The following is a 17,749-nucleotide window of genomic DNA, read 5'->3' as shown; positions in this document are numbered from 1 at the left end:
TGCACCATCCATGGATCTTGCTTCTCTCCCATACAAAACTCTCTGCAACACTGTACTCTGATACTCTTTTGAACAAACATTTTTCTTCTGCTGATTCCTGGACACTTTTGCAGTTTCCTGTTCTGCGATTTACCTCTTATCAGTTCATCAGCTGATGTATACACTCCCTAGTATCTAAATATATTCATGTTCTCCAGTGACAAGGAAAAGTTCCTGTTATGAAAATTACTAATAGAAAAAATAATGAATTATAAAAAAAATTCACACACACACACAAAAAAAAGGAGGTGAGGCTGGCGAGAGTTGGGGAGGACTTCGTGGTCACCAAGACTGGTTGTTCACGCAGGAGACTTCTCAACGACCTTCCTCCTGAGATAAACTGGTACTCAAGGTTTTGTGGCTCGAGATACAGTGATGAACCCCTAGGAAGAATTACACTGAATTTTTCACATCAGAATAAAGCTGGAATAAGTCCAATATTCTTGATGGCTCATATTAACGACACATTGATGAATAAGATCCATGTGCAACACTCTCATAGCTTTATTGCCGAAACGATTCGCGAAAAATTTCGCAAGCATAACAGACTTCTTAGACACTGGAAGACGTAATTCCTCAGCCTTAGTAGGAGATAGACGATCTCTCTAAAATTCCACTGAGGGCAGGTCAGGCCAGCGGACAGATGGGAAGGAAGGATGAAAGAATCCACAGACACTGTTGTTGTTGTTTTTTTCAAAGACTTTCCTCTACTGGAAGAATACACCTTAGTCTCTGTTTCAATTCCAAATATTCCCGCCCTCTTTGTAGCTAATTAGATGACGGCTAGAGGCTGGCAAAACGAAGAACACAGTGATTATCAAGATGCCGTAGAGCTTTATATAAAGTTGCTGTAGGTCACATAAAGAAAACTGTAAGTGATAAACAATTTACCGCTTAGTTTGTCCAACTGCTGCACTTGTCACATCACTTCTCTGTACCAGGACGTCTTGTCTTTTTTGGCAGTCTTTATATGTTTTTTTTACTCATCAACTTCGCGTCCTCAGCGACCACTGGCATTAAGCTATAGATCCCATAGGTTATGTCAGGGACGCTATAAGCCCCAATGCAGGACCTTGCGGGGCCTCTGTGGATATTCTGGCTCACTGCGATTCTTCATTCCTCTCCGTGACTCTGTGTTCAGTGTTACTTGCTCTGGTGATCAATACCACGTGCTTTGGTGATCAGTGTTCCGTGCTCTGAGGATCAGTGTTCCGTGCTCTACTGCTCCAACAAACGATCACACTTAAAGGAATTTGCTCTTAAAGATCACAGTTATCTTTCTGTTTTCCAACAAATGTTCATTGTTAATCATTTATTGTCGAAAAAAAGAGAAATATCATTCTTCCCCCCCCCCCAAAAAAAAAGAAATAATAGTCACAGAGGCGCAATTAATGGCCGTTTGAAGCGGATTGACTGCAAGCAATCAAGGCCCGGGGCCGTGATTATAGATTCCGTAACGATATATCTGTAAACAGTCGCTGTCCCCGTGTACCTGTTAATGAAGAGAATAAAAAAAAACATAATTGATCGCAGTAACGTGATACTTAATATAATCATTTACGCTAAACGATCACCAGTCGTTGGAATGTGAGACGCAAAACGATGATTTATCGCTGTGACGTGAGTGTTCGACGTAACTTGGTCGCTGTAACACAGTGAAAAACGATGAGGATCTCTGTAACGCGATATTTAAGAACTGTGTTTGTTAATGACATCAATATCGATAGATGGCGTTGAGATTAAGGGACAGTCCCCATCCTCTTTACCCTTCCTCTTTATCCATCCCCGCTCCTTCACTTTCCCGGCCCCTCTTCTCTCTCCTTCTCTCAGGTCCCTCACCCCTCTCTCTATCAACCCTCTACCTTCCCCCACGTCTCTCCGCCCCTTTCTTCCAACATGCTGCCTCGTTGTAAATATTCAACTGGCAAACAAAAGTAAAAATTTTTAGGGCTTTTTTTTGGGTGGGCCTTTTTTCTAGCTCTCGGCTTCTGATGGACACTTGACCCTTGTCTCGCATTTTTTGTGCTTGAGAAATCAATAAGCGATGATGATGGTAATAACAAAGAAGAAGAAAGGGAACAAAAAGGAGAAGGAAAAGGAGTAGAAAGAGCTGAAGAAAAAAGGAAGAGGAGAAAGAGCAGGAGCAATTTACAAAATCTGGCTGCGTTACGTCTGGCAACGAATTAGCCAAGAAAAAACAGTCAGCATTGAATTCTGAACGTTCATCCCCCTCTTGCTGGAAGACTGGGCGACCACGCCAGCACCAGCCTCTGCATTAACAATTAGTTCACTCTCCAGGACTACACAAATCACCAGACATGAGTCTTTACCAAAGGAGTGACCTGTTCTGTGGTCTTTGCCAAAGGAGTGACCTGTTCTGTGGTCTTTGCCAAAGGAGTGACCTGTTATGTGGTCTTTGCCAAAGGAGTGACCTGTTCTGTGGTCTTTGCCAAAGGAGTGACCTGTTCTGTGGTCTTTGCCAAAGGAGTGACCTGTTCTGTGGTCTTTGCCAAAGGAGTGACCTACTCTGTCGTCTTCAACAAAGTAGTGACCTACTCTGTGGCTCCTCCACAGAGTCGTAAATGTTTCTTTGTGACATTGCTTGGGGTCTTATGTCTCTTTATTCACTTTATTCACCAAGTTAGAACTCTCAGCTCCCTTTGCATACTGCTTTATAGCTGTTAGCTCTCTTCAGTATGACTATAGTATGAGAAGTAAGTTAGGAAAATGATCACTGTCATGTAAATCAGGAAACACTGACCAGATATCATCAAGTGCAGTTGAGGAGCAAATTGACAGATGTATGTAAGAGATAGTTTGAGTGTCAGGGTCAAAAATGAGTGGGAGTACCTGTATTTAAAACATGGACTGGAAGAGAAGTGAGAAGAGAACTCTTAAGTCTCTTCACTGCTGCGAAGTAGCAGTTTCAAAAGCTCTTGGCACGGCAGTTAACGCCAAAGACCTATAGCGAGGGAAAATATCGCGTTGGTGTATGTACGAGTACACTCAGGTATGCAGAAGTTACATTGTAACAAGTTCCGCGAGAAGTGATTCGTTAAGTGTTCTCTCGCGCGATAATACCGTCCAAGTCGCTAATCGCCCTCGTTTGTCTTTAAGGAACACGAGTAATTGGCACCGCTAGGCACTCATTTTCTAATACCTTCGTAAAGGCCTCCTTTTGGCACCTCGTCAAAGTGGCGTCCAATGATAATCTTTCTTATAAAACTGTATATTGGGTTTAACAGCAACTCCCTTATAACCTCAATAACACACAATATTTTGCGTTAAGTGCTTGTTAATAATAACCAGGAACGTATCCCGTGTGTCACTGCATTTGTTCAATGGGACTTGAATAGTGCACGAAGACTTTGTATTTGTTCACTAGATGACAGCCAGAGGTGAGGTCCCAAGTGTACAACAGCCAGACAGGTCGTCTATCATAAAAAACTGAGTTCTAGGAGGTGGCAACCGACGTAGCCAAACACTTAGTTATACCTGATTTAAAATAAGGTGAGGTCAATAGTAGACCAACAACAAGAGTGGTAGTGGAGGTAGTTGTGGTGGTAGTGATAGTGGTGGTGGTCGTAGTCGTGGTGGTTGTCATGGTAGTGGTAGTCGTGGTTGTAGTGGCGGTGGCAGTGGTGGTGGCAGGGGTTGTGGCAGTGGTGGTGGTAATGGTGATGGTAGTGGTGGTGGTAGTGGTGGTGGTAGTGGTGGTCGTAGTGGTGGTAGTAATGGTGGTGGTAGTGGTGGTGGTAGTGGTAGTGGTGGTAGTAATGGTCGTAGTATTAGTGGTAGTAGTGGCGGTCGTAGTAGTGGTGGTCGCAATAGTGGTGGTGGTAGTGATGGTGATAGTAGTGGTGGTACTGGTAGTGGTGGTGGTAGTGGTGGTGATAGTGGTGGTGGTGGTAGCGGTGGTGGTAGTGGTGGTGGTAGTAGTGGTAGTAGTGGTGGTGATAGTGGTGGTGGTGGTAATGGTGGTGATAGTGGGGGTAGTAGTGGTGGTCGTAGTAGTGGTGGTGGTGGTAGTGGTGGTGTTAGTGGTGGTCGTAGTGGTGATAGTAGTGGTGGTGGTAGCGTTAGTGGTAGTAGCGGTGATCGTAGTAGTGGCGATAGTAGTGGTGGTCGTAGTGTTAGTGGTAGTAGTGGTGATCGTAGTAGTGGCGGTAGTAGTGGTGGTCGTAGTAGTGATGGTGGTAGTGGTGGTGATAGTGGTGGTGGTGATAGTGGTGGTGGCGATAGTGGTGGTGGTGGTAGTGGTGGTGGTAGTGGTAATGGTGGTGGTGGTGATAGTGGTAGTGGTGGTGGTGATAGTGGTGGTTGTGGTGGTGGTGGTAGTGGCGGTAGTGGTGGTGGTAGTGGTGGTGGTGGTGGTGGTGGTAGTGGTGGTGGTAGTGGTGGTTTTGGTAGTGCTGGTAATAGTGGTGGTAGTGGTGGTAGTGGTGGTGGTGGTGGTGGTAGTGGTGGTGGTAGTGGTGGTGGTAGTGGTAGTGGTGGTGGTGGTGGTAGTGGTGGTGGTAGTGGTAGTGGTGGTAATAGGGGTGGTAGTGGTGGTAGTGGTGGTGGTAAGGGTGGTGGTGGTAGTGGTGGTAATAGTGGTGGTAGTGGTGGTGGTAGGGGTGGTGGTGGTAGTGGTGGTGGTGGTAGTGGTGGTAATAGTGGTGGTAGTGGTGGTTGTGGTGGTGGCGGTGGTAGGGGTGGTGGTGGTAGTGGTGGTGGTGGTAGTGGTGGTGGTGGTAGTGGTGGCAATAGTGGTGGTAGTGGTGGTAGTGGTGGTGGTGGTGGTAGGGGTGGTGGTGGTAATAGTGGTAATAGTGGTGGTAGTGGTGGTGGTGGTGGTGGTAGAGGTGGTGGTGGTGGTGGTGGTGGTAGTGGTGTTGGTGGTAGTGGTGGTAATAGTGGTGGTAGTGGTGGTGGTGGTGGTAGTGGTGGTAGGGGTGGTGGTGGTGGTAGTGGTGGTAATAGTGGTGGTAGTGGTGGTAGTTGTGGTGGTGGTGGTGGTAGGGGTGGTGGTGGCGGCAGGGGTGGTGGTGGTAGTGGTGATGGTGGTGGTGGTTGTGATGGTGGTAGGGGTGGTGGTGGCGGCAGGGGTGGTGGTGATGGTGGTGATGGTGGTGGTGGTGGTGGTGGTGGTAGTGGTGATGGTGATGGTGGTGGTGGTGGTGGTAGGGGTGGTGGTGGCGGCAGGGGTGGTGGTGGTAGGGGTGGTGGTGGCGGCAGGGGTGGTGGTGGTAGTGGTGATGGTGGTGGTGGTGGTGGTAGTGGTGGTGGTGGTGGTAGTGGTGATGGTGGTGGTAGTGGTGATGGTGGTGGTGGTGGTGGTGGTGATAGGGGTGGTGGTGGTGGTAGTGGTGATGGTGGTGGTAGTGGTGATGGTGGTGGTGGTGGTGGTGGTAGTGGTGGTGGTGGTGGTAGTGGTGATGGTGGTGGTAGTGGTGATGGTGGTGGTGGTGGTGGTGGTGATAGGGGTGGTGGTGGTGGTAGTGGTGATGGTGGTGGTAGTGGTGATGGTGGTGGTGGTGGTGGTAGGAGTGGTGGTGGTGGTGGTAGGGGTGGTGGTGGTGGTGGTAGTGGTGGTGGTATGCAGAGGAGAGGGATATATTCTTAAATCTCTAATAGAAACTTATTAGTGGCAGTAATCTTGCTGGGGAAGGAAGAAGATTAAGGAAGGAGAAGGAAGAGAAGAAGGGAGGGGAGGAAGAGAGTGGGGATGAAGAGAGGAGAAGGAGAAGAAGGAAAAAAAGGGATGGGAATAAGAGAGTTCAAACCAAAATAAGGAGGGGAAAGAAGAAGGTGAAGAGAGAAATAAGGAAGGAAAAGAAGAGGAAAAGAAGACATGGGAAAAACCTAGAGGTTTCATAAGAAGTCCGTGGAATTAAATGGCAGTAAGATGGTCCAACAGGCAGGAAGTCGATGCCAGATGTGTTCTAATATTGCAAAGAGCTCACCCTGTCTGGGCGAGGTCTCTCACGGCTCTTGTTGCTTCATAAAGAACCAGGTGGACTGGAATCCTGAGAGTGAGAGAGTGAGAGAGAGAGAGAGAGAGAGAGAGAGAGAGAGAGAGAGAGAGAGAGAGAGAGAGAGAGACAGACAGACAGACAGACAGACAGACAGACAGAGAAGGATATGAACAAAAGAATAGTAATAAGAGTGGGGAAATGTCCATCTAGGAAAAACACTACAAGAACTGGTGTTAGCCTCTAATATACATAAAAAAATTTCTATAAATAATCAATATGAAGGTGAGTATACCCGCAGGTGGCAGCGGTGACATTATGCAAAGATAAATAAAAAAAATTACTGAATCCCAAGCAGAAGAATAGGATAGACTGAAGAAATGGAGTGATAGATGGATGATGAAATCTAATATAGATAATTTCAATATAATGGAAATAGGAGAAATTACGTTAAAAGAGCACGTGAAGAACGTAGACTTTGAAAAACTATAAACTAAGAGTCATTCAAAGAGCTGGACTAAGAAGTAACTCTTGGCACGAGATCATCACTAGAAAAATCATATAAATGAAATCGTGAGAAGCATACATGGCGAAATATAGAATAGCTTGCATATACATATAGATGAAGAAATTTCTCAAAACAACTGTTCGTAGTGGATTTCAGGACACAACTGGGATATGTAGAGGAATATTGTGTCCGCACTTAGCAAAAAAAAACATAAAAGTCCCCAAGTTTGAACAAAATCCGAATTCGAGCAACGAACAGATCTTAAACAATGAGATACAACACCAGACTAAACGAAAGATTGAAGGAGCCATCTCTGTCTGAAGGAAGACACGAAAGGAAACAGAACCACCATACCGGGTCATAGAAACATAGAAAAGAATAATTAAAGAAGATTTTTAAGCAACTTTTAACTGGAAGACAAGATGCCGCAGTCGTAAGTTAAGATGAGAGACAGAGAGATGCCGAAAGAATACTAGAAAGTTCCCTTCAAGGGAGATTCCTTGATGCTGATGAGGGGATCTTGATCTAGGGAGTTGGATCTGTGCTCCAGTTCCCTGAATTGAGCCTGAATACCTTCCGTTACCCCCCACATGCGTTGTATAATCCTATGGGTTTAGCGCTCCCCCGTGATTATAATAATAATAATAATAGAGTAATTTTTTTCCTGAACTGGCTGACAAAACAAAAGATTAGGGTGCAAATGAAGGTCTCAAGAACTCTATCTGCTGGAAATTTAAAACAGTGACAAATTATTTAATGAAGACTGGGAACCGCGAGATTTAACAAAAATAATGCAGCTACGAAAAGACGATCACAAAGAGGTAGTCACACACACACACACACACACACACACACACACACACACACACACATACACACACACACACACACACACACACACACACACACACACACACACACACACACACACACACACACACACACACACACACACATCCATACACACCATCCCAACACAAACTACAATAAATACTCACAGCTTCCACCCAACACCGAGCTATAGAATCCCACAGTATGCTACCAGGTCTCCCACCCTCACAGGCCCCCCAAACCACAGTGTTGGAAAGGAAACTGAAGGTATAGTACACAAACGCTGATGGAATAACAAATAAGTGGAAGGAGTGGCACGAAAGAGTCAAAGAGGCATCACCGGACATCATAGCTCTCACAGAAACCAAGCTTACATCTATGATAACAGATGCCATCTTTCCAATGGCATACCAGATCCTGAGGAAAGACTGAGGGAACAGGGGGAGTGGAGGAGTGGCACTGCTGATCAAAAATCGATGGAATTTTGATGAGCTGGAGAGAGGAGACAGCGGAGAAACAAGCGTTTACATAGCGGGAACACTTCACTCTGGAGGTCGCAAGGTGGTAATTGCAGTGATGTATAACCCACCACAGAACAGCAGGAGGCCAAGACAAGAGTATGACGAGAGCAATAGAGCGATGGTTGACACACTGGCTGCAGTGGCCAGAAGAGCTCATGCATGCAGGGCAAAGCTCCAGATCATGGGCGACTTTATCCACAAAGAGATCGAATGGGAGAACTTGGAGCCACATGGGGGCCAAGATACATGGAGGGCTATGATGATGGAGGTGGTACTGGAAAACTTCATGTACCAACACGTAAGGGACACTACAAGAGAGAGAGGAGAGGATGAACCAGCAAGACTGGACCTAGTATTCACCTTGAGTAGTGCAGATATTGAGGACATAACATATGAAAGACCCCTTGGGGCCAGCGATCATGTGGTTTTAAACTTCGAATACACAGTAGAGCTACAAGTGGAGGGGGAAGCAGGAAGGCCAGGACAAATGAAGCCAAACTACAAGAAAGGGGACTACACGGGAATGAGGAACTTCCTGAACGGGGTTCAATGGGACAAAGAACTGGTAAGGAAGCCAGTTAATGAGATGATGGAAAATGTAGCAACAATGTGCAAGGAGGCTGAGGAGAGGTTTGTACCCAAGGGTAACAGGAATAATGAAAAAGCCAGGACGAGCCCATGGTTCACCCAAAGGTGCAGGGAGGCAAAAACCAAGTGTGCTAGGGAATGGAAGAAATATAGAAGACAAAGGACCCAGGAGAATAAGGAGAGCAGTCGTAGAGCCAGAAATGAATATGCACAGATAAGAAGGGGGGCCCAAAGCCAATATGAAAACGACATAGCAGCGAAAGCCAAATCTGACCCGAAGCTGTTATACAGCCACATCAGGAGGAAAACAACAGTCAAGGACCAGATAATCAGGCAAAGGAAGGAAGGAGGAGAGACAACAAGAAATGACCGTGAAGTATGTGAGGAACTCAGCAAGAGATTCAAAGAAGTGTTCACAGAGGAGACAGAAGGGGCTCCAGAAAGACGGAGAGGTGGGGCACACCACCAAGTGCTGGACACAGTACACACAACCGAGGAAGAAGTGAAGAGGCTTCTGAGTGAGCTAGATACCTCAAAGGCAATGGGGAAGGATAACGTCTCTCCATGGGTCCTGAGAGAGGGAGCAGAGGAGCTATGTGTACCCATAACAACAACATTCAATACATCTATCGAAACAAGGAGATTGCCTCAGGCATGGAAGACAGCAAATGTAGTCCCAGTCTTTAAAAAAGGAGACAGACATAACGCACTAAACTACAGACCAGTGTCACTGACATGTACAGTATGCAAAATCATGGAGAAGATTATCAGGAGAAGAGTGGTGGAACACCTAGAAAGGAATGATCTCATCAACAGCAGCCAACATGGTTTCAGGGAAATCCTGTATCACTAACCTACTGGAGTTCTAAGACATGGTGACAGCAATAAGACAAGGGAGAGAGGGGTGGGTGGATTGCACATTTCTTGGACTGCAAGAAGGTATTTGACAGTACCACACAAGAGATTAGAGCAAAAGCTGGAGGACCAAGCAGGGATAACAGGGAAGGTACTACAATGGATCAGGGAATACTTGTCAGGAAGACAGCAGCGAGCCATGGCACGTGGCGAGGTGTCAGAGTGGGCACCTGTGACCAGCGGGGTCCCACAGGGGTCAGTCCTAGGACCAGTGCTGCTTCTGGTATTTGTGAACGACTTGACGGAAGGAATAGACTCCGAAGTGTCCGTTTGCAGATGACGTGAAGTTGATGAGAATTCATTCGATCGAAGACCAGGCAGAACTACAAAGAGATCTGGATAGGCTGCAGACCTTGTCCAGCAATTGGCTCCTGGAGTTCAACCCCACCAAGTGCAAAGTCATGAAGATTGGGGAAGGGCAAAGAAGACCGCAGACGGAGTACAGTCTAGGGACCAGAGACTGCAAACCTCGCTCAAGGAAAAAGATCTTGGGGTGAGTATAACACCAGGCACATCTCCTGAAGCGCACATCAATCAAATAACTGCTGCAGCATATGGGCGCCTAGCAAACCTCAGAACAGCATTCCGACATCTTAATAAGTAATCGTTCAGGACCCTGTACACCGTGTACGTTAGGCCCATATTGGAGTATGCGGCACCAGTATGGAACCCACACTTAGCCAAGCACGTAAGGAAACTAGAGAAAGTACAAAGGTTTGCAACAAGACTAGTTCCAGAGCTAAGAGGTATGTCCTACGAGGAGAGGTTAAGGGAAATCAACATGACGACACTGGAGGACAGGAGAGATAGGGGGGACATGATAACGACATATAAAATACTGAGAGGAATTGACAAGGTGGACAAAGACAGGATGTTCTAGAGATGGGACACAGCAACAAGGGAAGTTGATAACACAGATAAATCACAGGGATGTTAGGAAGTATTTCTTCAGCCACAGAGTAGTCAGGAAGTGGAATAGTTTGGGAAGCGATGTAGTGGAGGCAGAATCCATACATAGCTTTAAGCAGAGGTATGATAAAGCTCACGGTTCAGGGAGAGTGACCTAGTAGCGACCTCAACTAGGTGAGTACAACTATGTGAGTACACACACACACACACACACACACACACACACACACAAAACGAGAAACAAGGGGTGACAGTTGGAAGTTGAAGACGTAGATGAGTAAAAGGGAAGTTATGAAGTGTTTCAACCTAGCAATTTCTACCCAGTATTACCTACCTAGCAAGTGAGGTAGTGGAGGCAGGAGCCATACATAGCTTTAAGACGAGGTATGATAAAGCTCATGGAGCAGGGAGAGAGGACCTAGTAGGGCTCAGTGAATAGGCGGGGCCAGGAGCTGAATCTCAACTTCTGCAACCACGATTAGGTGAGTACACACACACACACACACACACACACACACACACACACACACACACACACACACATACACACACACACACATACATTCACGCACACAAACACAGGCAGGGATAACAGGGAAGGCACTGCAATGGATCAGGAAACACCTGTCGGGAAGACGACAGCGAGTCATGGTACGTGGCGAGCTGTCAGAGTGGGCCCCTGTGAAGAACGGGGTTCCACAGGGGTCAGTCCTAGTACCGGTGCTGTTTCTGGTATATGTGAATGAAATAACGGAAGGAATAGACTCAGAAGTGCCCCTGTTTGCAGATGATGTGAAGCTGATGAAAAGGACTCAATCTGGCGAGAACCAGGCAGAACTACAAAGGGATCTGAACAGGCTTAAGGCCTGGTCCGGAAATTGGCTCCTGGAGTTCAACCCCATCAAGTGCAAAGTCATGAAGATTGGGGTAGGGCAAAGAAGACCACAGACGGAGTACAGTCTAGGGGGCCACAGACTACAAACCTCACTCAAAGAAAAGGATCTTGGGGTGAATACAGCACCGGGCACATCTAAAGCGCACATCAACCAAATAACTGCTGCAGCATAAGGGCGCTTAGCAAACGTAAAAACAGCATTCCGGCATCTCAATAAGGAATCGTTAAGGACCATGTACACCGTGTACCTTAGGCCCATATTGAAGTATGCAGCACCAGTTTGGAACCCAGGCTGAGGGACTGATTACCTCAAACTCCTCCTCTCCTTACGCCTTTCTACTTTGTATTGGACTGATGAAGCCACTGTGTGGCGAAACGTTTCCTGAATAAAGATTCCCATATGTTGCATAAGTGTCTCAATCTTCAACTTGTCGGTTTTTCAAACCATTCATCACAATTGTCAGACACTGCAGCATCATGGGATCTTGTTACAAAGAATTCTTCAACACTTGTTCAACCTTTGGACGAAGACCTACTTCGACTAGTGGATGGTACCACTATGACCCCGCCTCCTCCTGCTTCACCTCACCTCACTACAGTATATAAGCCACGTCTACGGCCCTATGCTGTACATTCTACAAGACTCACGGACGGAACACATCGACTCCAGGCTGAGGGACTGATTACCTCAAACTCTTCCTCTCCTTATGCCTTTCTACTTTGTATCGAACTGATGAAGCCACTGTGTGGCGAAACGTTTCCTGAATAAAGATTCCCATATGTTGCATAAGTCGGTTTTTCAAACCATTCATCACAACCCACACCTAGCCAAGCACGTCAGGAAATTAGAGACAGTGCAAAGGTTTGCAACAAGACTAGTCCCGGAGCTAAGGGGGTATGTTCTACGAGGAGAGGTTAAGTGAAATCGACCTGACGACACTGGAGGACAGGAGAGATAGGGGGGATGCGATAACGACATATAAAATACTGAGAGGAATCGACAAGGTGGACAGACACAAGATGTTCTAGATATGGGACACAACAAGGGGTCACAGTTGGAAGTTGAAGACTCATATGAATCACAGGGATGTTAGGAGGTATTTCTTCAGTCATATAGTTGACAGGAAGTGAAATAGTCTGGGAAGTGATCTAGTGGAGGCAGGATCGATACATTGCTTTAAGAAGATGTATGATAAAGCTCATGGAGCAGAAAGAGTGACCTAGTAGCGGCCAGTGAAGAGGCGGGACCAGGAGCTGTGAATCGACCCCTGCAGCCACAACTTAGTACAACTAGGTGGTTTCACACACACACACACACACACACACAAACTAGCAAATGCCGATGCCTAAAACTAATGTGATAGAGCCTCTTCACTGGCCGCTACTAGGTCACTCTTTCTGCTCCATGAGCTTTATCATATATGTGGGTTGTGATGAATGGTTTGAAAAAAACAGTTTGAATAAAACAGTTGGGGTATAGCCATAAGCCAGTAGATAGGTCTAACATAGTACTCACTATCGATAATGAGGTATGCCACGAAACATATAAGGTGGCAAATTGCTTTAATTCATACTACACATCTGTTGCATCAACACTAGTAAGTAAACTACCAGCTGCATCAAATACCTTTAACACAGACTCTGATAAGTTTCAAACATACTATACCAATAAAGGGGTAACCCCAAACAGTTGTCAACTAGTAAGTGTATCTCATGACTTTATTCAAAAAGAAATAAGCAGGTTAAACCCAACTAAGAGCACAGGCCCTGATAACATCCCGTCTAAGTTCCTAAAAGATGGTGCTTCTGAACTGTCAATCCCTATTGCTCACATAATAAATCTATCAATCACCACTAATACCGTACCGGAGGGGTTCAAGGAGGCCAGAGTTACTCCTATCTTCAAGAAAAATAGTAGGTCTGATGTAAGCAACTATAGGCCTGTTAGTAAACTCAGTATAATATCTAAAATTCTAGAGAGGGCGGTGTATTCTCAAGTAGTTAAGTACCTTAATGACAACAACATTCTCCATAGCTATCAATCGGGCTTTAGAAGATCCTACTCAACCGACACCTCCCTTATTAATCTGATGGATTACCTGAGAACTGAAATGTCAAAGGGGAACCTCATAGGTATGGTAACCTTAGACCTGCAAAAGGCCTTCGATACTGTCAACCACAATATATTATGTAATAAACTTCAAGCTATCGGTATAGGTTCTGTAGACTGGTTTAAGTCCTACCTTAGCAACAGGAGACAAATAGTCAAAATCAACAAAACAGAATCAGAACCCCTGCCAATAACATGTGGAGTTCCCCAAGGTAGTATTCTGGGTCCCTTATTATTCTTATGTTATGTCAATGATATGCCTATCAGTGTCAAGTGCAAACTCCTACTGTATGCAGATGACAGTGCTCTGTTAGTGTCAGGTAAAGACCCACAAGATATTGCTAATGTTTTAACACTGGAACTGGAGTCCTGCAGCAAATGGTTAGTAGACAACAAACTATCATTACACCTAGGAAAAACTGAAGCCATTCTCTTTGGCACGAAACATAAACTGAGAAGGGTAAATAATTTTAATGTTCAATGTAATGGGGAGCCCATCACTTTGGTTTCATCAGTAAAATATTTGGGAATCCCCTTTGACCCATGCATGTCAGGAGAATTGATAGGGAACAGTGTAGTAAAGAAAGCGAATGCCAGACTGAAGTTCCTGTATAGACAAGCACAGTGTCTACCTACTGAGGCTCGCAGGACCCTATGTCTAGCCCTTATACAATGCCATATGGATTACGCTTGCTCTTCTTGGTACTCTGCCTTGACAAAAAAACTGAAAGATAGACTGCAAATCACCCAGAACAAAATCGTAAGATTCATCCTGGGGCTGGGACCAAGAGAACATGTAGGCCAGGATGAATTACAGCAGTTGGATATGCTGAATGTTGAAGACAGAGTAAAACAACTGAAGCTAAATCATGTTTATAAAATTGCTCACAAACAATGTCCAGAATATCTTGCTGTCAATTTTGTCAAGGTTGGGAACCAAAGCAATCATAGTACTAGGGGGAGAGAGCACAACTTTGTAGTACCCACAGTCAGTGGCCAGGCTTCAAACACCTTTTATTGTACAGCAATAAAGGAATGGAACCGACTGCCCGCACATGTCAAAGCCAGTCATAGCATGAACCAGTTCAAGAAGAGTCCCAAAAGGTGTCTGATGAATGTAGCTACAGAAAGGGAAGGGAATGATTTTCTATTTTTTAGCTAACATACATGTAAATTTTACCTTATTCCTAGTAATGACCCTCGTATTGTAGATAGTCTTAATGACCCTCGTGTAGTAGATAGTCTTTTTAGTATGATAATAAGATGTTATCTTCATTGTAGAATAATAAGAAAATATTGTAACCTTTATATTATAATAAGGTAAAAGGACCCCAATGGAAATAAGTCACTCTGTCTGACTTTTTTGGGTTATCCTAGGTTCTCTACACATATGCTGCTATGTATGATAATTCTATGTAACTGTATTTGTGTATACCTGAATAAACTTACTTACTTACTTACTTAATCGCTTCAGTTAAAAACCACTCTCGCTAACAGGTGCCGTAGATAAAACCTTAGAGTCGACTGTTATAAAGAGTGAATTGAGCGCACACATAGTCAACGTGGCAAAATAAAAACGATACTGAGTTGTATCACTTATCCAGTAAAGGGTAAGGGATAAATTCAGATTTCGAGTAGCAGATGAGTGGAACAAAACTCCAAGTAATGCCATTAAAGCGAATACCTCGGATAGCTTCAGAGATAGACTAGACATGTGTAAGATTGGGAATGGTTGACTGTGTGCAAGACTTGCTTTGTATTGGTCAGTAGGAAAATTTACTGAATTCTTAAAGACATAGTTGGGAAACGTCACTCATCTTGTGGGTGAACACACCTCCTTCATGAAGACAGTATTGGGTAATGTCACTCATCCTGTGGGTGAACGCACCTCCACATAGTTAATACATCACTGTCAATATCAACACCGTCCATGGTTATTACAACAATCAAATATCCCTGCAAATTATCGCAAATGAATGGCAATAACTCTCGAATTTATTTATAAAACGATACAAAGCTAAGCTTCAGGGTATTTTTATTTGTAAAAAATGTTAGTGATATTAATTCTAGGTCACTATACTCTTATGCATTCCCCTCAAAAAATTAATGCGGAAGACTGACTTTGTCCTCCACGCACTTTAACTGATAGAGAAACAGGTCATATATCCACCACTATCTCTACTCTTCCATTGCATTCTTTTTTAACATGCACATCAGTGACAGGTGAATGCAGTTACATCGTGTATCTCTGGTAGAGCGCACTAAGGATCGCGACCCTACCATTCCATACTAACTCTTCTCGTAGGTTCGAGTCTCCTTCAGCCAGAGATCAGTGTTTGCGTATATTTCGCCTGCTCTCGCGAATTCCTTGCATATATATACATACATACATATATATATATATATATATATATATATATATATATATATATATATATATATATATATATATATATATATATATATATATATATATATTCTCATCATAAAAACTAGTACAAGCGTATACACTATATACAGTGCATATGAACTAAGAAAGTACAATATAAAAGTGTAAGTTTAACAGCTCTTACTTGCAGAGTAATAAACACCCATACAAAGGAAGGATTTTAGCACAGTGTTAATCATATCGATGCTCGTAAGGGTCTGAAGGCCCAGACTGCCCCTACATGCGAGGCAGCTGTACCTGGAATCCCCTTCCAGGACAACTGGTAGTCATTCCATACACCAATGCTGCACTCGTTTGAAGTAAGCGCTGATCTACACCACCTTAACGCTAGCTTAAGGTGCCATGCAGGAAAGTAGTTACTTGTGATGTTCGTCGAATACAATATTTGCCCTCGGCGCCATCCCACAAAGATGTTCTCAAGGAAAACCATTCCATTTTTGTAAATACATGAAATGAAAGGAAGGACCATTCTGAAATGTACTGAACTGCAGTAACATAAAATTACTAATACACATTGCCAGAATGTCGCATTTTATTGTGTCGCTTGGAAAAAGTAGAGACATATGGCACCCCGATCTGAATTCGATGAAGCACCGGGACAGAGCTCTGATAAATCCATAGAACTGGGACTAGCCTAGTAAAACCACGGAGAATGTGATTCCTATAGAGGGAGGTTGCTGTTGCAGTGTATAATGCTTCAAACTGAAGAAAATTAGAAGGATGTTATGGCCAAAGATGAGAGTGTGAGGCTGTAGAATTTAAAAATATTAGTAATCAAGATAGTACAGTAAAACCTGTAAGGAAAACACATTCATAAACACTGGACAATAATAAAAACAGCAGAAGTAGCAGTGGAGTTGCAGAGATGAATGGGATAAGAAAACAGATGAATACGTTTCTCTCGGCATATAATATACAAATACTTGTAGCGTTAGCAGCAAGATAAACGAATTAAGATTATTTATAAGTACAGAAAACATAAATATTACTGAAATGCCAAAACGTGGTTTAATTTAAAGAATGCCGAATGTCACATCTAATCAATTATGTTATTCTACTCAGATAGACACAACAAGAAAGTAGTGTAAGTAGTGTTGTATATCAGAGAAAGTTTGAGTTGTTACATCAGAAAAATGTATCAAATCTGAAAGAGCTGACACTATATCTGTTTGGTTACGATTTTCTAAAGGAATAAAAAAATGATGTTAGGTGTGTAATACTGACTCACTAACCGGGACAGCGACAAACTTCAACTGTTTAGAGTTTTGCGACACAGTAATGCAGCAATTATAAGGGATTATAATTTAGCAGAATTGGCTTTAGTTTAGAGTCTAATGACTTCCTAGAAGCAATCAAGGACTCCTTTTTGAAGCAGATTTTAACAGAACTAACCAGAGGGAATAAACTGCTTGACCTGGTTGGTCAAACAATAAAATTCTAGGAAATTATCTAGAAATCAAGGAAGAGACTGGCACAATTGATCACACATCACCTTAAATGTTAACTGGAAGTGTGACTGGGATAAGCTGGATAGTAATTTTAGTTCATGCTCAAAAAGCATAAATTTCCTCAGAAAAATTGGATCAAATAAAATAATCCGAAATAAGTGAGAGAGAAAAGAGATATTTACTGGGAAATAAAAAGATGGGCATAATAAAAAGAGTTTAAAGTGAAACAACTAAAGCTACACTAGATCATGAAATTAAAGCTTTAGTGGAGTCCAAGACAAATCCAAAAAGATAAAGAGTGGAAGAACAATGGGTCTATTAAAAACTATATCTGGACAGCTTCCTGATAATGAACAGATGTGCTCTCTTTCAAGCAGTTAATTATTTTTGGTGTTCCCACAAGAAGACACAAATGATATCCCAGTAATTAATAACTATAGTGAGAGTGAAGAAAACAAATTTATATCACAGTTAACAGGGACATAGTTATCAAGCAGGTTTGATAACAAGTTTTCAGTTTGATTAGTAACTTGTTATCCTATTACAGGTCTGAATAATCGCATAATTAGCCTGCTTGTC

Source organism: Cherax quadricarinatus, chromosome 21, assembly GCF_038502225.1.
Source record: "Cherax quadricarinatus isolate ZL_2023a chromosome 21, ASM3850222v1, whole genome shotgun sequence".
In the NCBI taxonomy this organism is placed as follows: Eukaryota; Metazoa; Arthropoda; class Malacostraca; order Decapoda; family Parastacidae; genus Cherax; species Cherax quadricarinatus.
The sequence above is the reverse complement of the archived record's forward strand: the minus strand, read 5'-3'. Positions refer to the sequence as shown.